At 33.9% G+C, this 26,900-nt stretch overlaps 1 protein-coding gene across 6 annotated transcripts in view; it reads right to left on the reverse strand.

Moving 5' to 3' along the window:
• The window catches only part of ZBTB20 (zinc finger and BTB domain containing 20), an 846,256-nt gene that overhangs the window by 813,834 nt on the left and 5,522 nt on the right, over positions 1 to 26,900 (reverse strand). For 3 of the 6 annotated variants that reach the window (XM_043474916.1, XM_043474932.1, XM_043474924.1), the window contains exon 2: positions 25,857 to 25,919. The exons of 2 other annotated variants lie outside the window; for them this stretch is intronic. The gene's annotated coding sequence lies outside the window, so the exon portion shown is untranslated. Of the gene's footprint in view, positions 1 to 25,856; positions 26,295 to 26,900 lie in introns of those variants that run through there. One more of the 6 variants, XM_043474935.1, reaches the window with a different exon arrangement.

The following is a 26,900-nucleotide window of genomic DNA, read 5'->3' on the forward strand; positions in this document are numbered from 1 at the left end:
ATAACCTTTGAAACATATAAGGTTATATCAAGTTTTTAGAAAAGAATCTACATAAAATCTCAATCTTCTTCATTTCTACTAATAACAAATACAGGAAAACCTCATTAATCAGAGTACCTACAATCAGAATGTATAATGTGTCAGATACATTTATAGGATTCTTCTGAAATAGAAATTTTGAAATGAATTACATTATACTTTAATAAATTATATTGGTTGTTTCAAAATTATCAGATTATCAAAACATATTCTACTTTATGTTGAATAGCTATAAAATTTAGGCTTATTCTTAAATTAAATGTGGTGTCCTCCTCTATTTCAAACTGGTGACATTTTAACACTTAAAAGGTAATAACTGAACCTTCCACAACACAAATAATACACCCAGCATCATCTATGTAGAATATGAACATAAGTGTCTCACCAGGAAATAGCTTTTATTAGTAATCAATAAGAGAAGAATACTGCCCATAATTAAATCTGTATTAATTATGAAAAGGGTTATGAAAGAAATAAATCATCATTGTAGATTTCATTTTAGAAATTTAATGATCTGGGACTTCAATACACACTACTTATGAAGTCATACCTAAAAATTTGATACTGAAACAAACTGAAAAGCACTTTAAGCTAATATTTTAATAAAATTCATGTGGTTTTGTATAAAACAAACTTATTTAACTATACTCCCTCTACCAATAAATGCATTTTTTTCAATAAATGCACTGAATTCAATATGCCATTCAATAATTAATTTATGCTATAGCAGTTTGAGTTTACAATATACTTGAAAATATTATAAAATATGTTATAAAATAAAATGTTAAATATTATATTTTTTTAAAAATTCTGAAGTTTTCCAGGTGCTGCATTTAACTGAAAGTCGCTCAGTCGTGTCCCACTCTTTGCGACCCCGTGAACTATATACAGTCCATGGAATTCCCTAGACCAGGACTGGAGTGGGTAGCCTTTCCTTTCTCCAGGGCATCTTCCCAACTCAGGGATCAAACCCAAGTCTCCTGCATTGCAGGCATATCTTTACCAGCTAAGCCACCAGGGAAGCCCAAGAATACTGGAGGGGATAGCCTATCCCTTCTCCAGGGGATCTTCCTGACCCAGGAATGGAACCAGAGTCTCCTGCAGAGTAGGTGGATTCTTTACCAACTGAGCTATCAGGGAAACCCCTATTATTTTTAAAGTTAAATTAATAAGTGTATAGAAATAAATAATAAATCAGAGCAGTTTTTAATCAGTGGTGGGTGACACCTAAAATATTTATAGCTGAAAAGGCATGGGCATAGACCAGTAAGAAATATTACTATAACTACTAATCAAAACAGATACTGGCTATAAATAAACAATTTATTGCCAGTGTGTACCTCCTGAATAACAACCCTAGCTTTAGATAACAAACCAGAATCTATTTTCTAAAACAAGTTAATAAAATTTGGAGGAATATGTGGTTTTACTACTGAGCTACTACTCCTGTACTCTAGATCAACAGATTCTCCAATTTTTAAAAACATACATCCTATCAGTAAAAATATTTTGAACTCTATATAGATCATTTGTCTGTCGGTTCTCAACTCCATTCCCACCTCTTCCATGCTCTCTTATGTGGTTGAACCTGAAAACTACATTTCCTAGATTGCTTTGCTGGGATGGGTAGCACTGGCAGAAGATTAAAGGGAATTATTTTCCCTTCTGTTTTTGGCACCAGCAATCGCTGCAACGGTGTTTCAGCAGCCTCTGTAGCACAGAGATCTTGTAGCACAGATCTTGGGATCTGGCTCTCAGGACTGCTGGCTGCAGCAATAGGACCACAGTTGCGGAACAAGCAGCAGCCATCACAGGTGACTGGAAGCTCTACCAGACTTGGCAAATTCAACAGCACTGGAAGAACTGTGGACCCCTGGGCTCCTGCCCTGTCAGTAGGAGTGTGGTTACCTGGCTTCCTGTGAAGCAGTGGCCATGGCCATTCTAACATTCACAGCCTCAGCGGTGCTCCAGCTTCCTCAGTAACTCAGTGTTCATAAGCTCTAGGTAACAAAACTTTCCATTGCTTTCTACAGGTGTTAGTGTTAATCTCTCAGTCATGTCTGATTCTTTGTGACTCCATGGACTATAGCCTGCCAGGCTTCTCTGTCCATGGGATTTTCCAGGTAAGAATACTGGAGTGGGATGCCATTTCCTTCTCCAGGGGATTTTTCTGACCCAGGGATAGAGTCTGGGTCTCCCACATTGTAGGCAGATATTTTAACAGTCTGAGCCTGCTTTACAGGGAAGGCCCGCTTCCTACAGGTGCTCATTGCTAAATAACACAGCCACCTTCTTTTCTTTCCTCTAGACTTTCCAACACTTTTGCAACCAATTCCTTGGATTAAAATCCCTCTGTTCTGAGTCTGTTTTTCTGCCTGGGCACTGATTAAATATAAGCCCATACTCCAATATATACAATTATTTATAAATTATAGACTTATACTACTGTATTATATGTATGTATTATAGAACATATGGAGTAATAGGTGTTTTAAAGAATGAGATAAACAAGAAATAAACAGTTTTTAAAGTAAACTTTAATGTTATTGTATTTATCAACAATTTTCAAACATTCTTGTTGTCACTAAAAAACAAAATTTTTAGAGTATAATAAGATTAAATATTTGTCATTCTTGGTATCTCAGCTTGGATTTACCCTTTATGAAACAGTCATTTGAAAATCTGGTACTACGTTCAGGTTATTGTGATATTTAGCTATAATGGTTGTCATGGAGGGGGAAAACCTCACAAAATGGTAGATCCAAATGGAAGAAGAGTATCATGCTTATTAAATCACAATACTCAATTTTCAATCCCAACCACCAATTGTGTAAAAGATTTTGTTGAACTTTGGCTAGTAAATTTCCATCTTCCCATATGTCAACCAGTCATTCTTAAAAACTAAGAGGTACATGTAGCACCTTTATTTTTTTAGCCAAAAAAAAAAAATGTTAATCTATTTAAAGATTTCATTTGGAAGATTTTATAACAAGTTATAAGATTCTGTTTCAAGTTTTAAAAAACATTCAGATACAGTTTTGTGCAGTTTTAAAATTATACAGAAACTAGAGTTTTACAGTTACATTGGCTTTGGCAACAGTCACACAACTTGAAATAACAACAAAGATTCAACATGGAAATGTGCTCTCCATACTACGGATCTTTCAAAAAGCAGTTATCTTCTCATTCACTATAAGTATGATTACTTTAAAAAAAAAATCAAGTATGTTTCTTTTTCCAAAAATGTATGTTAAAAGAACACCTGTTATCACAGAAAAGGTCAGCAAAACTAGAATTCTTATTTTGTAAAAGGAAAGTGCATAACTGCAACAACTTTCATATCACTTCTCAGTGATCTCCCACTGAATAACCAAGTGGTGCAAATATTACAGCCACTCTCCCATCTTACTACCAAGTAAAGACTCCACTTCTATATTTGATTCTGTTTTCTACTACAGAATTCTATTCTATTCTATTTCTACTACAGAATTTCTATTCTGTTTCTACTACATTTTAAAGATTTTGTTAAAAAAAAAAAATCGCATCAATGACACCCTACAGCACTTGTGCATCCTTTCATTTTAATTCATCTGCTAAAATAGCTCACTTATATGTGACAAGCAGATGAATTTCAGGTGTGGAAGTTGCTCTGTAATCTTATCCAGAAATCTTTTTCCATTCCAACCACACCGACCACTCCAACACTACAAAACTATGTTAACACAGTTTTTTTCAGAATGCATTTTTTAATTAGAGGGTATTTTGATGCTTGGCAAGTATCTTTTCCAGTAATCCTTTTAGTGATTCATAAATCATAGTCCTTCATATTATTGAAATTGAGCCTATCAAATATCATTGGCTGAAATGCTAGAAATAGTGATATTTCCATGTACCTATACAGTGAACCTTTCATACTATATAATTTATTCAGATACTTATTTCTTCAAATCTTCAATGTTTTCTATGTATCTTCTAATACCATTTGCTGACAAATAAATGTGATATTGCTTGCTGTCATATTTTTCATGCATTATTTCGGTCATTTTTCTCAAGGCATGCCATAGACTCAGGGTGAGATGCATCCCTTAGTGATAGTGAATATAAGTCCAAATTTCAAATAGACCTCTTGACCATTATTTTTGGTTGTGCTGTGCTGTGTTTAGTCACTCAGTCATGTCCAACTTTTTGTGACCCAATGGACTGTAGCCTGCCAGGGTCCTCTGTCCGTGGCGATTCTCCAGGCAAGAATACTGGAGTGGGTTGCCATGCCCTCCTCCAGAGGATCTTCTCAACCCAAGGATGGAACCCAGGTCTCCTGCATTGCAGGCAGATTCTTTACCAGCTGAGCTACCAGGGATGCCCTATTTTTGGTTGACTTAGTGTCAAATATGATTAAATCATCATTTTAAGAAATTTTGTAATATAGCCAACAAAAGATTCATACAATGCATTAGAGATATTCTTGCTGAAATGTGCTTATTAGTATTTATCTTTATTCTGCTATCTTTTCCCAGAGTTGGTTTGTTTTGTGAGAGTTTATCTATTTAACACTGGACAATGTAATCCAAGACCCATCACAAGGCACAGATAAAATTCAATACCTCCAAATCTTAAAGCAAATCAATGCCCGGCCCCCACCTCAGGACGCTTTATATAACTTACAATGTGTGTAAATGATACTTTGACATTGTCAGCAACAATCTACATATTAGTAAACTTTAATTTCTTTGATTTTTTTAAAAATAAAAATATATATAAATTTTCAGTAAGGTGTTATGGAAAAACCTGAGTGAACTTTTTGGTCAACCCAATGTTTCCCACAAAATAAGTTACACTATGAAAAGCTGACTTGAACGTTAAGTGTGATCTCTTCCCTTTTCTTAACCCATGCGTGTAACCCACATCACTTTGATTACTCAAACTGTTAATACAGGGAACTCACCTTTTCTCAGACCCTCTCCAGAGAATAAGAAATGTTTAAATATTGGTTTCCATCAGGATATTTTGTGCATAAAGTAGGCAATTCTCATCAATGAATTTGAAATCATGATGGCCTAGATATTATATAATATCAGTTGAAATGTATTATGAAATATAATAACATTTGCTTCACCAAAATTAAGAATTTTGATTTCTTTATAAAATACTCACTTGTTAAATGCATTATAAGCCATTAATGTTCTTTGTGATGCTTCAGATAAGTGATCTGAGATAACCTAGCTGGTGATATATAATATTTAGTTACTTAATTATACCTGAAATTTCACAGTTTTCTGTTCAACTCACAGTGCTGATTAAAAAAAAGCAAATCATTTTGAAATATTTAGAGAAAGTAAAAGGAGGAATAATAACTATAAAGCATTATTGTATCTTAATGAGAACTTGAAAGATTAGTTTTTCACCTTATTCTCAATTATTCATGGATGGTACATTTCATCTCTAGGTGTGCGGGAAGTAGAGTGCTTTAGCGGAAAAAAAACAACATGGGCTTTAAAGTCAAATAAACCTGAATTTGCATCAAGTGTCCACATTTACTAGTTGTGAAAACCAAGTGTCTTATTTTCCATGATTTCATTTCCTCATTAGGAATAATGGGGCATATGTAGTCAATGAAAATAGATACAAAGTGTTTGACCCATAGTATTCATTAAATGATAATATATTTTCTCCTTTTATTCCTAAACCAGATGTCCTTATTTTTTGTGTATTATGAATATCTTCAAACTAGTAACGATTCACATCCACAATTTATATTTTGCCTGTCATGTAACAGCTTAAAAACTTTCTTCACATAATTACTAAATTTAACCCTCCCTGCCACACTATGAAGTAATTGGACATTATCCTAATTTTTCACAGAAATAAACTAAGCTCTAGAGAGAGTAAATAATTTGCACAAGATCTTGCAAGAAGTAACTTAAAAAATTGAACTTTCACCTACCATTCTATAAAGCCTGCTTCCCCAGTCTCTAAAAAAAAAAATCCTAGCTACAACTAACAAACAGAATGTTTTATACTAAGAAAATGATATATCTAATGATAATAAACATTATTAAACTATTTACATATGCCCAAAGTGAAATACATATGAATACAAAGGGCATATTCACATTATTATTACTAGTGGTTCTAGGATCTGAGAATTTGGTTGGTGAAGCAAAATATTTCTGTAATACATTCCTAGAAAATGGCTTTTTATTAAAAAAAAACAATTAACAAAGATATACTCATATAAAAACTTGTAATTGCTAGTATGGTCATTTAAGGTGGAGCTTGACTTTCAAATAAAATTTGGAGTGTAATTTTATACTCCTCAGTAAACCCTAAGTTTTCTATTTATCTTCCCAAATGATATTACAAGATAAAATAAGTGTTGGAGATCTATGTACAGTAAGCTGATTATAGTTATGTACAGCATGCTGATTATAATACTGTATTGTATACTTGCAATTTGCTAAGACAGTAAATCTTCAGTGTTCTCACCACAAAGGAAAAGAAAAACTAACTATGTGAGGTGATAGATGTGTTAATTAACTAGATTATGATAATCATTTCACAATGTATAGATTAAATTATCACATTGTATACCTTCAAAAAAATCATGCTGTACAAGCTAAATATATTCAATTTTTATTTATTGATCATATTTCAATAAAGCTTAGAAAAAATTTTTAAATAAAAAGTACACATAATCCTAAAAAAAGCAGTTCTCTGTGAGCACTGGAATCTACACTTTGTTTTTAAATACTTTTCTGCATTTTCAATACTTTCTATACCACATATACATTATTTTCATAGTTATAAAAATATATTAATAAAATAATTACTTTTCATAAAAAGTAATATTGGAAAATAGGTATGTCTAAAGTATTGGGTGGTCTATTAAAACAAGGTGACCAAAAAAAAAGAACAAGGTGACTACTTCATTGAACCAATTCCAAAAGAATAGCTGATTAAGAACTTAAATAACCACAAGACTCTCAGGACCACATTTAAAAAGTCATTTCTTTGAGTCCTTAGTTTCTTTTGTATCTGTTTCTTACTAATTAGGAGAAAATAAAGCATAAAAGTTAAAGGTGTATGGGTTCTAAATTCAGACTGCTTAAGTTCAAATCTTGGCCCTACTACTTCAGACAATTCCTTTAATATCATTAAATCTTTTGTCTTCATCTTTAAAATGAGGAAATAAAGTACCTACAGTACAAGGGCTTTTGTGCTGATTAAATACAGTAATCCAAGTGTTGGTAACAACTAGCATTTATGAGATGAGAAACATAAGGTCCACTGTCCCACAACTAGAAAACTGGAACCAAGATTTAAATCCAGTAGACTATTTCTGGAGTGTGCATGCACGGGTGCTAAGTTGCTTCAGTCAAGTCTGACGCTTTGTGACCCTACAGACCACAGCCTGTCAGGCTCCTCTCTCCATGGGATTCTCCCAGGAAAGAATATTGGAGTGGGTTTCCGTGCCCTCCTCTAGGGGATCTTCCCAACACAGAAATCTAACCGGCGTCTTTTATGTCTTCTGCCCTAGAAGACACCTGGAGTATTCCACCACCTGGAATATAAACCCTCAAATGTTAAACCCTCAATAAGCTCAGACACACATGAAACATTTAATAAATCTTAGTTTGTGGTTTTGTGCTAATTTCTAGTTTACCTAAATGTCAACCTCTAATGTAGGTTGAGTGAGTGAGTGATAGTATCTCAGTCGTTTCCGATTCTTGGCGACCCCACGGACTGCAGCCTGCCAGGCTCCTCTGTCCATGGAATTCTCCAGGCAAGGATACTAGAGTGGGCTGCCATTTCCTTCTCCAGGCTAATGTAGGTTAAACTTTAGTAAAAAGTGTACTATTCTGGTGAGTAATGTTGGTAATGGGGAAGTCTATGCATATATGAGGGAGGAGTACGTGGGAAATCTCTGTACTTTCCTTTCAATTTTATCACAAACCTAAAACTGCTCTGGGATTCCTAGGTGGCCAGTGGTAAAGAATCCATCTCTCAATGAGGGAGACATAGGAGATGCAGGTTAGATCCCTGGATAGGGATTAGATCCCTGGAGGAGGAAATGGCAACCACTCTAGTATTTTTGCCTGGAAAATTCCATGAACAAAGGAGCCTGGCAGGCTGTAGTCCAAGTGGTTGGTCACAAAGATTCGGACAGGCCTGAGCAACTGAGCCTAGTAAAACTTTTCTAAAAATAGTCTTTAAATGTAATGTGGTATCCTGGATGGGATTCTGGAACAGAAAAAACTAAGGAAATCTGAATAAACCATGTACTTTAGTTAATAACAAATTAATACTGGTTCATTAATTGTGGCAATGTGCCACAGTAATATAAAATATTAATAATAAGGAAAAATGGGTGTGAGATACATGAGAACTTTGCATACTATGTCCTCAATTTTCCTATAAATCTAAAACTATTATAAAAAATAATATCTATTTGAAAAAAAGTCAACAAAAAAAGTCAAGAGGAGTTGTTTTAGGAATGCAAACCTAAAAATTAAGACTTGAAGGGGATGATACTGTCCGGATGCATTTAGGTCAGACGGGGGCAAAATACAGAGTACCCTAGTACCTTAACTCAGGAAAGGCATTTTTAAAAGATATATAGCTTTGAATGGTTAAAAATTCTCAAATGGGAAATTAAAGAGGATTTAAGAGTAGAAACTTTTAAGGAGTAAATTAAATGTCCAGAGTCATAAAGCTAGTCTATGGGAAAGCATGACTCCTAATCCAATGTTCTTTCTACTATGACACACTGACACAATAAAACTTGTTTGCCTTAAGGCAATAACTTAGTACACTGAAGGAAAAAAAAAAGAAAAAAGTATTGATAACAAAATGGAAAATCTTTCAGTCAGACTCAAGTATCTTATCTGTTATGGCATAGAATAGGCACAATTTAAGAACAGCTTTAACTAGAAAATAAAGAGATTTAATGAGATTTATAAGTAAATTAATGAGATTTAAAAGTAAATGAGACTTCAAAATTAATGGGAAGTGATGACAGGCTTCTCTGCAGTTTCAGACCTGAGCTTTTGCCTTTAACATAGTAATACAAAGTAACTTTAAAGCCTGGACTGGCCACATTAAAACATAAAATTAAAACATAAAATTATAATCTGTTGAGATAAGGTCAATCTTACAGTCTGTGCCCTGAAATTCCCTAAATTCATGTCTACTTAAAACTAGGTAACAAACCTATCAGTTGGTTGAGTTTATTTAATTTTTATTATTCTGATTGCACTTAAAAACTTTTTTATTATAAAAAATTTGAATCACACAAAAATAGTATATAATGAATGAATTCTCTTTTACCCATTCTAATGGGTAATAGAATAATTACCCATTAGAACTTCTAATAATTCACATTTTACCTTTCATATTTTACCTACTGCTTGCATTTTTTTTTTCTTGTAGTGACTGAACTAATTTAAGATGAAGAACAGAACCATCTTTGGGGAAAGGAAAAAGAAAGGATGGAAGCAATATTTTCAGTCTGCTATTCATTGAGACTTGAACCAGAAAGATTCCAGACTGTAAGGCAAATAAATACAAGAGGCAAAGATGATAACAGTGAAAATATGTTAGTGGGATAGCTTAGCTATGTTATTTGACAATCAATGAAACTATTGTCTATGAGGAAGGAGGGTATTTTAAAGAATTAGTTTCCAACTTTTTAGTTTGACATAAAGAAGTATAGGGCAAGAAAGATTATAAAGGTTCATTGAGATTATAGTTTCTAAAGATGGGCTTATCTTTGAGGAACATAAAGATTAATTTCATCATGTTTGAATTCACATATCTAATAAACATCTATAGAAATAACAATCTGTACTATTTGCAAAATTTCAGTGTCACCAAGTCTCAGTTTATTGTGAAAGCTCAAAGTTTTTATAATAAAACATTCTATTTCCCATTAAGTCTCTTTCTGTGCTTGAGACAGCATTCCCATTTTTAAATTTTGAAATTTTAAATTAGAATATAAAGTGACTTTGGCAAGTTCAGTGATCTTTTTTGTAATCTTAATAAAGTTTTCTAGACATTGGAGAATAAAAATCTCGCCTAAATTTCCTGTCTAACTGTTGAAGGTTGAGACCATTAGAAGCTGGTTATGCAGCAAATATAAGCATATCTAAAACATCTTCATTGAAAAGATTATGTGAACAATGTCATGCTTAACTGTTTCAGTTTTCATCATGAAACAAAAGGCAAAAATTAGCAGGTAGAGATCAGAGATGATGGGGAAAGAAGAGTTAAAATGAAATAACTAGCAAGGCACAGCCTAAGTTTTAAAGCACAAATGTAAATATCAAATAAACATTCTTTTTCTCAAATTTACATCCTTCTGATTGACTTTAAATTACAAATCCAGTGAACAGAGATGCATTCTTTCTTCTATATTAATTACAAAATATTAGCATTTTGGTATCTCTTGCTCTCCATTTTCTCTTAAATTTAGAAAAATTGCCTTAAACATATTCCTTCCTATGTTGCATGTAAATTAAATTAAATTACATCTATGTACAATCCTATATCTCTGGGGATATCCTTGGGTTTCCACAGATTTTAATTCATTCAAAAGGTATCACAATTCTGTAATGCCTTTATGTGCCCTGCTGTTCCATAATGTCTAAGTGCCTGCTTTTTCAATAAACAGTTGTCTATCTATAAAGATCATTCACACATTGATCTACTCTTTGCTTTTTCTGACCACACATTCCTCCAATTGCTGTACAGTCTGAGTAATATATTTCTATACCTTGTAAGTATCTCAGTGCCCATCCCCTGCTTGCAATCAGCTTTTCACTAGCCTACATTCACAAAGCTAGATCACTTTCCAACTACAACTTCTAAATTCTGCCTTCTCTACACACTGATTTCCAATATTGAACACCCACTCTTGAGGCAAAATCATATCAATTAAAAGGTCAGGGCCGAGCAATTTATCTCAAAATTCCAATCACTGTGGAAAACATACCTGATTTTCCATCAAGTTCTAACTTGTTTCTTGGTCACAGGCTACTTCTGTGTGCTGTGCCATCATACACTTCTCCCTACTGCAGCCACTCCAGGTCAGTGAGGAGTCTTTCCTCTACTTTCTTTAAATCTATGTCCCCTTAAGATATCTGGTCAGCACACAGTACAAAAATTAGGAGTCTCATATATCAGCTCTCTGTCACAACCTCTTAATACTTTTGTGAGCACCTATTTTCATTCCATCCCACAGAAAACTCTTTTCTTAACATCTACATATCACATAATTTAACATATACCAAGAATAGCACATTAATAGTTGAATATATTTCAATATGTGACTTATTAGTAAAACATACTATTTACCTGTCTTATTGTATATTTTTACTTTAAAAATCAAAATAGACACAGAAGAGAAAACAAAAGAAGCATTCAAGAAAACAAAGGATTAAGAATGTAGGCAGATTAAATTGTCAAGAGTGAGTCTTTACTAGAAACAGTAAGCAGAATACTTGTCAGTCCTGACAAATATACCACTATACAAGTTCTGGACATCTGAGAAGGGAAAAGGCAAATGAATGAGGGAGGTTCCACTAGCCAAAGCTAAATATGACCTGAGATCCGATGCCACGTCACATACACAATCAACCTATTACTCAAAACCAGTAACTATACATCCATTCTTTCATTTCTAAGACAATTTTACATACTTTTTCAAGCTTATATATGTTTGCAATATATATACGTATATATACATATATATGTATATATACATATATATACACACATACACACACACACACACATATATACATATATCTTCTATTATCTCTCAAGATGACTTTGATGTTAATGTTTAACTGATTCTCCTGAATAAAAATAGTTGGTGCTAAGGCAAAACAAAAGAAGGCTGAGGTATTTAATCATAATAAAATCAGTTATGTTGAAGGATAGCTCAATGAAGTTTTCACAAGGAAACACTCCTTAGAACTACCTGGACTTACCATCTGAATCGCTAATAAGTCAACTACCAAGCTGCTTAACATCTTTTAGCCTTTGTTTACTCATCTGTAAAGTGGAGATTAACAATATTAACTATCTCATGGAGTTGCAAGGAACCCATGAGCTAAAAAATGCTAAATATTTAAACACTGTCTGGCATTTGGCGATATTAAAGACAGCTAAAATGGATGAGATTCCATGGGGTAACTTATATTTAGACACAAAAATACTCCCAAAAACAATTTTAAGTGAATAGTATACATTTTTATTTCCTTAAATTAAGAAATTATGATATCAACTTGGAATCCTAAAATAAATAACTGAATTTGGAGTGGTATTCAAGTTGAATTAGCTTGAATACTATAAGACTGGCATTGTATTTTATTGTTTTTTGCTTTTAAGTTTCATAGGCTGGCTTTATCAACAAACTGCAAGCCAAAATAAGCATTACTGTAAGAAATGCTTTGGATAAACTTGAAGATATTTAAAAAATTATGCATTGATAACTAGGTTGTATACATAAAGAATGAAGCATATAGCTTCTAAATTAAATTTTAGTTGGGTAGAGGGAGTCTGACATTTAAGGAACGCTAGAACTAAAAAGATGAATTCTCCCTACCACACAAAAGAACATATTATAAAGTTCCAGAAATTAAGAAAATGTGTGAGCACAGGGATGGTCAAATCTATCAAGATCACAGAAAAGAAAGTTTATAAACAGACCTTCACTTCTATGGACTCTTGCAACGCAAATCACTGGGAAAGGCCAGAACATTTATTAAACAAAGCTGTAAAATTTTGTATCCGTTTAGAAAGAAACCTAACCTTTGATCCATATAGAATATACAAAAATCAACTTCAGAGTATGATTTAGCAAAAGAAAGAAAAAGCACTAACCATAAAAGAAAATATTGCTAAGTATGATGACATATTTTCTATTCACTGGAATATCCTATAGGAAATGAAAGGATAAGCTATGAGGTAGCAGAAGAAATAGAATTAGTATCTAGAACATATAAAGAACTTGTATTCAGGATTTACTTAGAAGTGAAAGAAACTTCTTTCCTGAGAAGAAGAAACTGAAAGAATATTAAGAATTAAGGATAATATTCAATACTCTATAATGACTATATGGGAATAGAATCTAAGAAAGAGTAGATACATGTATAACTGACTCAATTTTCTGTATAGCAGAAACTAACACAACATTGTAAATCAACTATACTCCAATAAAAAATTTAATTTAAAAAAAGGAATTAAGGGATAATCACTTTGTTTCTTGAGCCGAGATCAACTGATTACTTGAAGACTTCCTTGCAACTTCCTATCAAGCTTGCTTTTGGGGGAATAATCACTGGTGGTAAGAAAATTTTTTGAAAGGAGAGAGAAAAGAACAGAATTAAAAGATGACTGACAATGACATATGCATCTAAGTATGCATACAAAGTATTCTAAAAACTTCTGCTCTAGTAACACTAGCATTGCTAGACAAAAGCGAAGAGATATAATAAAAATATATCCATTACAATTACTGTTAACTTCATATTTGATAAGATAATCAAAACACAAATAGAAAGTATGGGCTTCCTTGGTGGCTGAGTCAGTCAAGAATTCGCCTGCAATGCAGGAGAACCGGGTTCAATCCCGGGGTTAGGAAGATCCCCTGCAGACGGGACTGGCTACCCACTCCAGTATTCTGGTCTGCAGAATTCCATGGACAGAGGAGCCTGGCAGGCTACAGTCCATGGAATTGCAAAGAGTTGGACACGACTCAGTGACTTTCACTTTTTTTCAATAGAAAGTACAAATATAATGATTAGAATGACTTCATTAAGTAAAACAGGGAATATCAAAAAGACTAATTCAGGTAGTTTCTACCACTGACCTTGAATAAAGTCTATTTAAAGAAATGCAGAGAAAGACTGATATCTCTTTCAGGATCTATCTTGTCAACTTTCTTATAATATTGTCTCCACTACTGGAGGGGCTTTCCTGGTGACTCAGACAGTAAAGAATCTGTGTGCAATGCAAGAGACCCAAGTTCAATCCCTAGGTTGGGAAGATCCCCTGGAGAAGAGAATGGCTACCCACTCCAGTATTCTTACCTGGAAAATTCCATGGACAGAGGAGCCTGGTGGGCTACACATGGAGTCGCAAAGAATCAGACATGACTGAGTGACTAACACTTTCCACTACTGGAAGAATAGCAGAGAAACTGAAGGAAATTAGACTAGCAAAATAGCAAGAATATTTATGGAAAAATTACTGGGGTAAGAAAAATTTTAAATGAGAATGTATTCTTGGAAAGTGTCAAGTATAATTTATTTAGATTTAGAGAAACAAGTCCATCCACTCCATTTTTTCCAAAACAGAATCTAAGTATTCTTAATAGTAGAGCACAGTATAGTTTCTCTAGTATTAAGATTATACCTGTTTCTTCAATAATGTAAATGGTTTTACTCTTTTGTAGCATTATTTTCAACCACAAATCATAATATAAGTATTTCCTGACAGTTGCACGCACACCCAAAATTAGCCAATGGCACAACTTGTGTCTGGTTACTAAAAGATGATAAAGCTTTTACTATTTAAAGTATCCATGCTATAGGCACTGTTAAATGCAGCTATAAATTACAAGGGGAGAGTTTCTAATGAAATATAACAACATATTACACAGCTGTGTTTAGCTGTCCAAGGCTATTTATTAAGTCAAAACACAGTGCAACATTATTATCAAGTCCAGATGTCATGAAGGCCCAGACTTCCCACAAAACACGAATATCTCTATACTAAAAAGAGGACATCAGGACATATACCTAAATAAAGAATTTCCCTTAATGACCAGCAAAATAAAGAAATTCTGAAGACTCATCTTAAACTTCGAGCAATTAAATGTATTCACACCTTCCAAAGATCCCACTGTTGTTTGAAGCTTTGATAGCTTCATCAGTATACATTCTATTATGGATATGTCAAGAGGCCTAAAATCAAATATGCAAATATATATATGGTGGTGGTGGTGGTTTAGTCACTAAGTCGTATCCAAATCTTGCGACCCCATGGACTGTAGCTAGTCAGGCTCCTCTGCCCATGGGATTCTCCAGGCAAGAATACTGGAGTGGATTGCCATTTCCTTCTCCAATATATGTGTGTGTGTGTGTGTGTGTGTGTGTGTGTATTCATTAAGTGTAAAAACTGGCCACTTTCAGATTTTCATCATCATCATTCTTTGCACAATTAATGCTGTTTTTCAAAGTATATATTTACTACTTCACTTGAACCTCAAAGACTGTGTAAAGTAGGTGGTGAAAATACACTATTGTAAAGATTAAGATTCTGAGACGTAGGAGTCAAATGATTTGTCTGAAATCATATTATATGCTAACTTCTTTTTATTTTTAAACACCCTTAAATGCTTTCATTTTGATATTTTATTACCTTATTAAAATCATATTGTACCTAAAATCTATTACATAAATCAGCAAGTATTTATCAGTCAACTTCTATAGTCAAGTCTTCCATTCATGCATAACTGTTGTTATAACAAATTTGTGAAATGAAGGGGTAATATTAGAAATATTTAACAAATGACACAGAAGGTACCAACTAAAGAAAATAAACACTGAACAAAGTGAAACACATCACCTAACTTTTTCCAAGGGATATCAGCTACGTTATCAGCCCTGACATGGAATGATCTATGTAATTTGATTTGATATCAAAGTATAAATCATTAAGTCTATCTGGCCTAAAATGCTAGACAATTATCTAAAGATTTTTCAGAACATGTAGAAAATTCTAGTAGCATGTGACACAAAATTAAATAAACTACAAATGTAAAGAAAAAAAAAAAACCCTTGGTGCCAATACTCAGAAATATAAAATCATTACCACCAAAAGTAGTCATAATACTTTTAAACATTTTAATATCTTCATACATGTATAGCCAAATGTACTTAATTTTATTAAAAAGCATAAATGGGATTTTGAACATGGTGCATGCTAAGTTGCTTCAGTTGTGTCTCTTTGTGACCCTATGGACTACAGCCCACCAGGCTTCTCTGTTCAAGCAATTCTCCAGGCAAGAATACTAGAGTGGGCTGCCATGCCCTCTTCCAGGGGATCTTCCCGACCCAGGGATAGAACCCATGTCTCCTACGTGTCCTGCATTGGCAAGCAGGTTCTTTACCACTAGCACCATTTGCCTATTTCAGAAATTTCATATAAATGAACTCATACAATATGTGGACTTCTGTGTCTGACATCTTTCATTTAGCACAGTGTTTTTATGTTGTATCCATGTTGTAGCGTGTACCAATACGTCATTTCTTTTTATGGCTAACTACCACTCTAGTGTATACATATACCACTCTATTGTATATATATACCCAAGGGAAGCCTGGCTCAGCTGGTAAAGAATCCGCCTGCAATGAGGGAGACCTGGATTCAATCCCTGGGTTGGGAAGATCTCTTGCCGAAGGAAAAGACTATCCACTTCAGTATTTTGGCTAGAGAATTCCATGGAGTCGTAAAGAGTCGGACATGACTGAGCAAATTTCACTTTCACATTTTTGTTTATCCATTTATCAGTTGATAGAGAGTTGAGCTTCTTCCACTTTTCCACTATAATGAATAACACTGCTATGAACATTGTGTACAAGTTTTATGTGAACATATGCTTTCAATTCTCTTCCACTTCAGAGTGTAATTATTGGTTCATTTCTTTTTTTTTTTTGCTTTTTCATCTTCACAAGGAGATTACATATTGTATTAGTTTTATCAAAGAGCCAGCTTTAAAAATTGATTTTTATTACATTTTGTTTGGCATTTCATTAATTTCATATTTAAAAAATTAATTTTCTTTTATTCTCTTATATTAGTGTTTATTCTACTTTCTTAAAGTTACTACATAATTCTTTATTTTCCAACTTTCTTAATAACGAAGGCATTTAAGGCTGTCAACTCTCTTCTGACAACCTCTTCAGCTGTTTTCAACAGGTTTCTACATATTCTTCTTTTCACTGTTTTCCAAATGACTTCTTCTTTATCCAAGAGTTCTACAGGGGTGTTTTCTTTAATTTCGAAATAATAATTTTGTCACTTCTTAAATAAACTTCTAAAATTCTAATTATCCTAACATAATCAGAGGATGTGCTTGCAAAATCTCTGCTTTCTAAAATTTATAGTTTTCTTTGTTGCCAAGCACAGAGATATTTAAAAATATTTAAAGAATATCATATTCTATAAATATATTGTTTCAAAGTTATATTATTCCATTTCTCTTAATCGTTGTTCACAGATGTTTAACAGAGCTGTCTAGATCTTTCTGATAGTTTTTACTGTACATATTTATCTACTGTAAATAAACGTGCTGTATACAAACTTCTGTGGTTATTTTCTTCATGAACTATGCCTTTTATCATTACAGTGCCCCTTTTGATAACAATGCTGTCAACTTACATTTTCCTATTTTCCTTTTGTTTGAATTTGTGATTTTTTTATGTTCACCACTTTACAAACAACATTTCTTTATAATTTTGACATAGGTATTCTTGTAATAAAATCTGAGTGGCTTATTTTTTTAAATTCAATCTAATATCTTTTTTAATGGAAGAATTCAGTCCATTACATTAAATATAATAATGTGCTTAGTTTTATATCTTCCAATTATATTTATTTCTTATCCTACATTATTGTTCTCTTATTTCCCTTTTCGGTATTTTTTTTGTTTAAACAAGCGGCTCTGCATTCTTTTTTCCTTGCTGCTAGGAAAGTTCTAAAGGATGTTCTATCATGCTAATCTTCTCTTTCTCTACTCTAAGGAAGAGTTCTATCCCCCAGCTCTTTCTCCTAAATTAATAACATGTTTAGGATATACTTGCTTTTCTCCTTCTTCATTTTCTCCTTTCTTCTTATCTCCTACCACTCATTTTCACCCTCTTTTACATTTATCTTGTTTACTCCCTCCATCAACTAAGTTTTGATCAGTTTAATACATTAAAATTTTTCTTTATATAAATATGATGCTTATTTCAAAAATCTGAAATTGTCTATTTTATTACTATTATCTAGTAACTCTCAAGAAGGGTAACCATCAGACAACTGCACTCATTTCCCTTGCTAGTAAGGTCATGCTTAAAAGCTTACAAGCTAGGCTTCAGCATTATGAAAACAAAGAACTTCCTGAAGTTCAACCTAGGTTTAAAAAAAGCAGAGGAAACAGATCAAATTGCCAACATTCGCTGGCATATTCGATCATGGAGAAAGCAAGGGAATTTCTGAAAAACATTTTTACCGCTGTTTCATCAACTACACTAAAGCCTTTGCCTGTGTGGATCATAACAAACTGTGGAAAGCTCTTAAAGAGATGGGAATACCAGACCTTCTTACTTACCTCCTGAGAAATCTAATGTGGGTCAAGAAGCAACTGTTAGAACCATCTATGAACAACTGATTGGTTCAGAATTGAGTTATATGATAGGGCTGTCTGTTGTCATCCTTTTTATTTAAACTATACACTGAGCACATTATGAGAAATGCTGGGCTGGATGAGTTACAAGCTGGAATCAAGACAGGTGAGAGAAACATCAACAAGCTCAGATGTGCAGATGATACCACTCTAATGGCAGAAAGCGAATAGGAACTAAAGAGCCCCTTGATGAGAGTGAAAGAGGAGAGAGAAAAAGCTGGCTTAAAGTACTAAAAAAAACTAAGATTATGGCATCCAGCCCCATTACTTCATGGCAAATAAAAGGGGGAAAGATGGAAGTAGTGACAGATTTTCTCTTCTTGGGCTCTAAAATTACTGCAGATGGTGACTGCAGCCATGAAATCAGAAGACAATTGCTTCTTGGCAGGAAAGCTATGACAAGCCTAGACAGTGTGTCGAAAAGCAGAGACATTACTCTGCCAACAAAGGTCCGTATAGTCAAGGCTATGTTCTTCCCAGTGGTCACGTATGGTTGTGAGAGCTGCATCATAAAGGCAGAATGCCAAAGAACTGATGTCTTTGAACTGTGGTGCTGGAGAAGACTCCTGAAAGTCATTTGGAGAGCAAGGAGATCAAGCCAGTCAATCTTAAGGGAGATCAACCCTGAATATTCACTGGAAGGACTGATGCTGAAGCTCAGTACTTGGGTCACCTGATACAACTGCCAGCTCAGTGGAAAAGTCCCTGATGCTGGGAAAGATTGAGGGAGAAGAGAGTGTCAGCAGATGAGATGGCTGGATGGCATCACTGATGCAAAGGACATGAACTTGGGCAAACTCTGGGAGATGGTGAGGGACGAGGAGGCCTGGTGTGCTGCAGTCTATGGGGTCAGAGTTAAACACAACTGGGTGACTGAGCACCAACAACAAACCATCTATCTTTATCTTTTAAATGAAATTATATACACAACACACACAATTATAAGTAAATGTTCATTATTCATCATTATTTCTTTTGCTTTTCATTTGGAAATCTATGCCCTGGTTCATTTGTTGTTTGCTTATAATTTATCCTCAGGTCTTAAGGAATAATAATCATATGTTCTAAGTTTTTGGTTTTCCCTAAATGTATTTCTTTCACCTTGACTAGCAAATGACAACTTTCTGGCCACTGAAATTCTTGGCCTGTAGTCATTTTCCTTTTGCAGTCCATTAATGTCATTCCACTATCTTCTTGCTTCTTGTGTTAGAGATACAAAGTTCTATGATACTTTAATATTTTACCCCTGTATAGGAGAAACTTGTTCTTTCTACTTGGGAGTTTATGTTTCAATTTTTAGAGTTCAGAACATTTATCAGGACATGCCAAAGTGTGCCTTATCTATCAATCAAGACCATAAATCAATAAACCCTTTCAGTTTACAGACTCTGATATTTCTGAAACACAAAGAGATTTTCTTCTATTATTTAATTATACCTCTCCTCTTTCTGTTCTTATTTCTCCCTCTGTAATTCCTACTATTCACACTTTGATTTCTAAACTATCCTCCAAGACTCATCCTTGGAGTCTCATCAAGATTTTCATCATGTTTTATTTTTGTGCTATGTACTTTGGTATCTCATACTTGGTCTTTTGGTTCACTGATTCACATTTCAACAGTGATCACGTTCTCTTCTGATTTTTCCACCGAGTCACTCATCTGAGATATGTTTGTCTTAGTATCTGAAATTCTTCTTTGTTCTGTATTTGTATTTCCTTAAGTGCTCTTACTATATTTCAAAATTCGGGTTTCATTTATTTTTGCCAACATTACTAGTTGCTTAGAGTATGTACTCTTTCTTAATTTTCCTGCCTGATCTTCCTCTCTCCCTTACTATTAGGTTCTTTTAAAAAGGATTGTTATTTTTTATTGATATTTCACTGGAGCTCTGGTCTGGCTGTTGGAGTATCCTAAATGGCACAAGTGTTAACACTTGGAGAAAAGAAATGTAGACAGTCTACCAATTCCTTGCCAGGTCATGAGGAGGTAGATCACCGTTGCCTTATTTTGAATTTTCTTTCAGTCTCGGGGACAGAGAAAACTCAGCCAGTGCACTCAGCTACTTTGACTTTTTAGCTAGCTAGAGAGACTTGGATATATAAAACAGGCAAAAATTAACCTTTTCTCATAGTGGTTCACAGACCTCTGAAGCCCAAACTCTTGGTTACAGTGTCTACAGTTTTCTGATCTTTATCCCTAAACTCCAGTACTGTTCTCTAGTTGCTTGCCCAGCTGAAGGAAGAAAACCTTCAAAGCAGTTTTTCTCTGTCCCAGGTGTCATGGAGATTGTTCACAGATCTCAGTAGCGATTTGATACTGAAAGTCAGGAATTGAAAGTGAAGGAGAAGATTGCCATACGTGGTCAAGTTGTTTATTGAATCCTTAATTTTAAAAATATTGATGGTGGGGGGTGGGGGGCACATATGAATCTGGAGTTATCTGGGACTTTGTTATAATGATTCCAAAGAATCAATACTTCCCTCACAAAGTATACTCTTGAATATATAAAAATGGCAATAAGCTCTCTTTATGTTCTTAGTTACAAATTCCAAAAAAACACTACAGCTATTAATCACTTGAAGTACACTTTAGTGAAATCCCAGTTTTAATTATTCTAGGACATAATTATCTTTTGTTTTGGAAACAACTTCAAATCAATGGGCTGCTGTTTCAGTTAGCAGAAAGACAAACTACAACTTTGGCCAGTCGTGTTAAGTTTCCCACTGTTTAACTAGCAAGTCTTATAAACATGAAAAAGCAGGTCAGTTGTTATATAGGAATTAAACATCCATCCTACACAGCGACTTACATGACACTACCCTCCATATTGTTCATAGCCCAATCACCTTTTTTGCTTTCTAGAAGAGCTAAGGATATATCAAGAACATTAAAGTGTTTCACTGGACTAGAGTTCTAAACACAATAAGGGAAAATAATCTAAAGCTCTGTTTTATAACAGTGTGAAATTTTATGAACTTATGTTTTTTAAGAATTAGGAAGCTCATATAAAATGCTAAAAATCTCATTACAATCTATTAAGTGCAAAAAAAAAAAAAATACTCTGGACTGTTTCTTCTACTATCCAGATAGGAATCATATAGGATATGAAATTTGGATTTCATCCTTGAATCACTAGGTAATGTAATTCTGTGTACTCTATTCAATACAATATCCTGAATTGATTGTAGTAGATTTGCTTTACCATTGATGGGCCATATCTATTTCTATTCTGAATCACAGTAAATACAATTTTTTATTGGAACTTCTGCCATGACAGAATTTCATTAAGTATCTAAAAGGATAGAAAATCATGAACATGTGTAAAAATATTTGGGTCTTAGAAAAGTACAGAGAAAGCCTGTATTAGGTGATAACAACTGGAACAATGCTAAATTTGAACCAGTCAACAGAAAATAAGGAATGATAGCCTGGTAAGCAAGGATCAAAGTAATCTTTCAGGAAAGTTACGAAAAGAGTCTCATCAACATTGAATCCTCCAATGTGTCAGGGACTGTGCTAAGCAATAAGGCTTCACGGATTAATAAAATATGGTACTGCCCTTAAGGATCTGCAGTTCAGTGTAGTATAAATCTGAATGCTATCTTTTCAGGTGATGAATGTCAAAGAATGGATGCATCCAATTCTGCATAATAAAATTGATCATTACACAAATAATAGAAACAGAGGTATGCATAACATGAAATTACAGAAAAAGACCAACCATTTATTTTGGGGTTTTATATACTCTGGCAATTCACTTTATAACAACTGCTGAAATACCTGAATCAGAAAGGTCTGGAATCCTGTTCATTTTTCAGCTCAAATCACCCCTGTATCATAACATTGCCTTGTTCTCAAACCTCTGCTAGAAGAAAGATTACTGAGAGGCTGAATTTTCAAAGGTATTTCTCTAAGGGTCAGATATATAAAGGGAAAGTAAGATGCAAACAACACAGTTGTTAGAAAGACTAGGTACTACAGGATGTCAAAAGAATAAGAAAAAAGAGAACCAATGACAATAAACTTGACAGGGAAAGATATCACACATAAACTGAATGTTGATTATCTTTCTAACTTCACAGTATATTGTATTAGAAACATACAAATGTATATTGTAGTATATTTCTTAATGCACTAGAAATGAGAGTCTGAAGAAAATATCAGAGATATTGTCATAAGGAAAACTAAAGACACATAAGTGATAGTGTAGCTCTTCCATTATTTACTGAGTCTGCCCCACCATATATATGTAATATAGCTCAACAATGAATATTACCTCTTAAAAACTTTTGAAGTCTCCAGTACCTTGTAGAAAAAGGGTATGAGTATGCATTCAGGTATACCTATCTATATTTGGTTTGATGTCATTAAAATTATTTTAAATAAAAAAAAATCACTTTAAAAGCTTATACAATTCCCTTTTCATTAACTCATGCAGGCAATCATATATATAATCCAGACTCACATATACTAACTTTGCCTGCACTGATCATCTGAACCTATTATTCCAATAGAAATGCATTCATCCTATCAAAAAAATTGAACCTTTCTTTTGGTATAGCAACAAATGAAGGAAAAGTTACTGTTACTTAGAGGAGTCTAGACTCTATTTCACCTTAAGTCTGCTAGAGCCAGGCTCCATGAATATGAGGAGACATCATAAGCTAAATTACAAAATGAAATGAAATAAAATTAGGCTATAATTTAATTTGTTTTACTCATCAAATCCTCAGCAAAGCTAACAGGTGTTTTCTCATATTTAAAAACTGGACAGCAGACAAAAACATGTACTATAAACGCCCTTCAGAAATAGTGACTTCAGAATTGAGTGGCACATGGTAGGTACTCAATAAATGACAGCTATTCTCGGATTTTACCATATAGGCTTTTGTGCTAAATTGCATTTCTTGGTAATGCATCTAAATTTACTGGCTAATTTTAAGTTAGTATTGATAATCATGCTTTTTGTGCCAAAACCATAGCAGCCTTTGTATCCCAAACTCTAGGTAGCCCCTATGTAAACCAGTTGTTGGTTCTGAAACAAATACAGGGGTTCAAACAACAAAAACACTGATGCCTTCCAAAGTCAGTATGGTAAATCCTACTGACTTATATATAGTCAGTTTATATATATATATAGTTTTCAATATATTCTGTTTCTATTCTGCCTCACCCTTTTTATTTTTCTGTATGATCCCAGTTCTTGGTTCCTCAACCTGTTCGAGTTAGGTCTCCTGTTTGACCTCTGCCTTCCCAGTACTCCCAGTATCTAATGCGTCCTTTGACCTGCTTCTATTCATGTTTTTCTTCCATCTGCTTTAATATGTTACCCAGCTCCAATGCTGCATCCAAACAAATCAGGCAGCAGCCACCCAGTCCATCCACTGTTAAAACCTTCAGACAAACTCGCTCTCAGCATCTGTACTTCTAGACTGAAAAGTTAAATTTTAAAAACAAACTTTAGCACAGCAAACTTTCCTCCCATTTACAGCTCTTTTACATTGTGCCCTTCTCTGGAACCTTCTCCAAATTCACTATGTCTCTCTTGAAATAAAATTATCAGTACTAATCAGGGCGGTATTCAGTGAATATGGTCCCAGAAGGGGCATGACGAAGGGTGATTAAGACCTTAGATTTTCTGGAGCTGGACTTGAGTTTGCATTTTCAGCTGTTATATTCTAGCTCTGTGACTTTTAAGAAGTCACCTAACCTTCCTGAGCTTTAGTTTATCTTTAAAAAGGACATAATAACAGTATCTCTCTCAAAAAATGCAGATGTAACCAATGTCTGGTACAGAGTAAGTGCTCATAAATGTTGGCTACTGTAGTTGTTATTGTTATCATTGTTTAGTAGAAGAACAGAATGTATTTTGTTTTCTTCTCACTATGCTTACAGTCAATAAGCTTGCTAGTATCTTTCATACCAGTGCCGTTAGGAAAGGGTCTACGTTAATCCCTCAATACACGGACTGGGTTTCAGTTAGCTTCTATTCTAAAATAAGCCTCCTTTCTAAATATCTCCTTTTTCTCCCTTACTTGCATGCACTGAAGTACTCATAGCACCTTTTCTGCACTATGGTAAATTTTTTTCATTTCTCCCAAATAGTTGGGTGTTCATTCATTTCAGTTGTGTCTGACTCTTTGCAACCCTATGTAGCCCCACCCAGCTCCTATCTGTCCAGGGGATTCTCCAGGCAAGAATACTGGAGTGGGCTGCCATACCCTCCTCCAAGAGATCTTCCCAACCCAGGATTGAACCCACATCTCCTGTGTCTCCTGCATTGTAGGTGGATTCTTTACTGTTGAGCTACTGGGGAAGCCCCCCAAATAGCTTAGCATTGCCTAATACATTGTTGAGTTTATTGTATATTCTGTCTATAAGGTAATTTATAAAATGTTAAGAGCAGTACCAAGAATATCAAGTTAACGGATAGGTGTATGAGAGGGAGATGAACCAAGGATTATATAGCTTTCTCCAGATGGCTGCTTCCATTTGTGAACAGGTAAATGGTTTGAAGGTTTTGATCCTCTCACTAACACTCAGACCAGCCAAAGGAGTATGAGTCAATCAAAAAGAAACTGAGAATGAAATTCTAAATGAAAACTTTAAGGTCACCATTAAACAAATGCCTACAAGTAGGTACTCAAAAATTGTTTGCAATTTGTTTCTGTATATGACAGCACAATAGTTGCAGTCTTTTCTAACACAAATTCATCCCACTATTCTTCATCAAAATAGAGTCAACTTCCTTTGTCTATCTCACTGTCCTTCCTGTGTAAATCTGTCCCTGGGTGGGTACAATGTAGAATCAAAGATCAAATGCAGCAGTTAAGAATTACCAGTTTTATAAGGTCTATACAGAGATGACCCCTCATTACTGTTTATTTATGGTTTGCTTTAAAATAGCACAAAAACCAAGTTAATCTTCTTTCTTCAAATGTATCTATCTATATATTTTACAGAATTAGAAAATGACTCTGAGATAATTCATTCTGTTATTACCTTTCTCCACTTAAGCAACTTATGCAGAGTGAAATGCAAAGAATCATGTTTATAAATTATATTACCAATATATCTACTTGAGTGAAGGTGAGCTGGTAAAAATTTATGTAAACTAATAGACTTATTACAGTTACCAACTATAAAAGATTATCAGTACTTAATATTGTGGCTCTTAAACTTGTACATTTATACTATATTTAAAAGCAAGTATCATTAAAATGAAACTTTTATCCAGGGCTGGAAGTAAAAGGCAAAGACAAATATTTTACACATACTCTTTCCTGTGCCCCTCAGCACATCACATCTAGTCACATTATCTGAAGATAAATAAAGATTCAAGTATCAAAAAAACATACTCACAGAACAGAAAGAGACCCTGAAGATGAAGGAAGCGAAGGTATCCAAACAGATCATGTAACATGCCTAAGATCATACAACTAGTTAGTTGTAGCACTAGATCTAGAACAATCTTTCCAAACTCTACATCTGAAATTTTTGACAAAGTGCAGTAAAAAGAGAATTCAGTGTAACATATGAGGGATTAGCCAATAAGTTAGATGTTGTCCCCTCAAGTTAAAAACCACTGGACTTAATGACTTCTCACTTGATTTTATATTCCTGGAAAATAAATTTAAAATAACATAAATCTGCAAAAACTGACTAGAAGTAATATCAATTACAAAGAAAATGTATACCCTTTCTTAAATCAAAACCATGTAAGAAACATTTTTAATGCCTAAAGGAAGTCAAAGATTTACTGGTTGTGGGTACATATATAGTAGTGATGGGGTTTGTTTCATTTTGTAAATTGTCTGAGGTTCCTTTTGTGATGTTAATTTGTATCCTCAAAATGGAAGTACAAAGAAAATGAATTTCTGATAATTTATAAAGCACTGAACTATATACAAGTAAATAAGTCTCTAGAAACAAAGATCAGTAAGAAAATGGTTGCCAATAATTTCAAAATGAAAAATCCAAGTTTTTTTAATATTGTTTGAATAACTGAAAACAATTATTGTTTAATATCACTTAAAAGAAAACATTTTTTTAAAAAGGTCAAAAGTAATTGAAAAAAGAGATTAAAGCAGTCTACTTAATTCTCTAAACTGTATGTGTATTTTCCTGAAGTGTATATTCATGAGCTGACAGTAGAGACAGGCTGCCTGCTTTGTTTGACTATAGTTCTGTTTACCTCATACTGTCAAGAATGGATTTTGACACTCACAGTATTAATATTGCCATTTTTATTGATATAATTAGCACTGCTATAAATAATTCCTCGGCCTGGCATATCTAAGTATAGCATTACAATCAGCAATATTAGGGCTTCTTTTTCTTACATGATGCCTCAGAAACAGATTGCTGGCCCAAAAACAATGGTGACTTCATGATGTGGAAGTTAAG

Source organism: Cervus canadensis, chromosome 7, assembly GCF_019320065.1.
Source record: "Cervus canadensis isolate Bull #8, Minnesota chromosome 7, ASM1932006v1, whole genome shotgun sequence".
Taxonomy (NCBI): Eukaryota; Metazoa; Chordata; class Mammalia; order Artiodactyla; family Cervidae; genus Cervus; species Cervus canadensis.